This window comes from Brassica oleracea, chromosome C2 (assembly GCF_000695525.1).
Source record: "Brassica oleracea var. oleracea cultivar TO1000 chromosome C2, BOL, whole genome shotgun sequence".
NCBI lineage: Eukaryota > Viridiplantae > Streptophyta > Magnoliopsida > Brassicales > Brassicaceae > Brassica > Brassica oleracea.
The window spans coordinates 49,250,430-49,253,248 of NC_027749.1; the positions used below are offsets into that span (position 1 = coordinate 49,250,430).

The following is a 2,819-nucleotide window of genomic DNA, read 5'->3' on the forward strand; positions in this document are numbered from 1 at the left end:
GAAACCCATCTCAAAGTCTAAACGAGCCATGAACCAGAAACTAGAAGTCTAGAACCACAAACAATCAAAGCAATGAATCAGATACACAAACCCATCAAGCTTACAAGATACCAAACTAGAACAAATCATCTATAGAGTTGAGCAGTAAGACATAAACAAGCTAAGAAAGAAACGAGAAAGAGCCATGAACCAGAAACCCATCTCGCAAACAAACCCATCTAAATTTTACTAGACACGAGCCATTTTATTAACCATTAAGCTTACAAAAAAAACGAGAATCAATCATTAACCATTAACCCATCGAAGAACCCTAAGGCTTAGGACCCATCAACGAAACAGAACAACGAACGGAGTAAAACCCATCAACGAAACAGAACAATGAACGAAATCGAAGAACCCTAAACGCAAGCCGAAGATACATAGAAACAAAGACAAGTGTACATGCAAACCCTTTTCAGAAGTTGATGGATCGAGAGTCGAGAGAGGCGGATCGAGAGTCGAGAGAGGCAGATCGAGAGCGGAGAGAGGCGGATCGAGAGCCGAGAGAGGCGGATCATCGCCGAGTTCGCTGAGTCGAGAGAGACGGCTTGAGAGAGAATCGAGAGAGACGGTTTGAGAGAGAGAATCGCGACTCTGGTTTTTTTCCCAAATGAAAACCCTAGTTTTTTTAGATCATTGGGCCGTCCATGTCCAAATAGTTAAGCCCATCGGATTTGGGATTTATTGGACTTCGACCCAATTGGACAGCTTTATTTATTGGTTTAATTTGGTTAGTCCAAATGGGTTTGGACATGGTTCACCATTGGACATGACGCCCATTTGACATCTCTGGCTGGAGTGGCTATCGAACTTTGTGGAGGTCCAAAAGCTCCAGCTATTATCCGGTTACAAGACCCGACCCGAGCCGATTCGATATTAACCAGGAAATCTGGATAGCAATTAGCAACAGTATGATTTTCACTACTGACGTCTCTGTACCGGCCAAAGCGAGGAGCAAACGCTTACTCGCCGACCCATGCAATTGGGCCTCAAGTGGGCTTCTCATGGAAGCAGTTTACGACAACCCGTTCACCGGAGAAACCGTTCTGTCCAACCACCACCTTTCCCCGCCAATCTCGCCGACATCCATCGTTCATCTAGCAAAAAAGCAAACAATCGACGGACTCCGTCGGACGAAGGGTACATCTCTGGTATCCGTTACTGGAGAGGAACGGTGGTGTCTCCACTGCGCCATAGACAAGACGCCGCAGTGGCGGACTGGCCCAATGGGCCCGAAGACATCAGGTATAAATCGGGACGTTTGGTGCCGGAGTACCGGCCGGTGGCGAGTCTGACATTCCGGCAAAACATGTATGCATGAGTTCATACATCACCAGCATGGTACGGACACTGCCACATACATCAAGATCATGGTACAAACACTGCCATGATTTTAGAGGCTTCATCGGACGGTGATGATTACTCGATCCAACAATAACGTGGACTCAGATTTCAGACAGCTTATCGGATTAGTTCTTCTTTTCAATAATTAGGGATAATCTTCTTAGATCAAATTTTGCTAAATTAGTTATGTTGATGACAATTTACTCTCGTTTTGTCTCTTTTTTTCATCACGTGAAATTAATTTTTTTAAAGTTTCTCCGTTTGTTGAAAATTACATTTTCTGTCATATAGTTTACGTTGATCTCGTTATCATGGATTTTAATGTTAGATATACAAAATGTAAATTTATAATATTGTATATGCTTATACTTTACCATTATATAAAAGGAAGTACTCATAAAGTCTATCCTACTGGCTCTCCCTACTTATGTGATGTCAACACTACTCCTTCTATTAGAGATCTGTGAAAACTTAGTTAGTGCCATTGCACAGTTCTGATGGAGCTCGGATCTTCCCAAAAGGGGTATACATTGGGTTAAATGGAAAAATTTATGTAAACCAAGAGAGGAAGGAGGAATTGGATTCAGATTGATCCATGAATTCAACCTAGCCCTACTAGGCAAACAATTATGGCACTTGGTACAAAACCCAAATTCTTTGGTATCTAGAGTCCTGAGAGGAAAATACTTCAGATGTAGCACGCCATTGCGGCTTAACACGGTAGATAGACCCTCATATGGATGGAGAAGTATAATGGCAGCGAAACCATTGATGCTGTTGGGGATCAGACAGAAGGTCACTCCGGGAATGAGATTAGAGCTTGGGAAGACAATTGGATACCAACGATACCTGCAAGACCAGCTAGACCAATAGCACCGGTAGTACATCCAATGATATCAGCTCATCACTTTATGATAGGGGAGCCAAAAACATGGAACTCGGAGATGCTTGAACAGTACGTACACCCGGACGACATCCCTCTGATCCAATCTTTGGCCATAAGCCAAGCATATCAGAGAGATAAATATTGCTGGAGCTATACTAAGAATGGGTTGTACACTGTTAAATCGGGATATTGGGTAGCCACGAACATCCTCAATAGAGACCCAGTGGAAATCCAGAAAGAGCCGAGCATCACAAAACTCCAAGCCTTTGCTTGGAAGATACAAGCTCCACCAAAGCTAAAACACTTTATCTGGCAAATGATATCTGGACAGTTAGCAGTAACATATAACTTAACACATCGTCATATGCGATGCGACAATCATTGTCCAAGATGTGGAGCAGATGATGAAACTATAAATCATGCCATCTTTGAGTGTCCCCCAGCATTACAGACATGGGCGCATGCAACAACCCCAACTCCGCCTACATTGTTCCCTACCACGAGTCATTATGCGAACATTGATTATCTTTTTTGGAGAAAAAATGACATA

General features: G+C 43.1%; 1 pseudogene; it reads left to right on the forward strand.

Moving 5' to 3' along the window:
- The first annotated feature begins 779 nt into the window (after positions 1–779).
- LOC106324499 lies at positions 780–1,360 on the forward strand (annotated as a pseudogene).
- Positions 1,361–2,819: the final 1,459 nt, after the last annotated feature.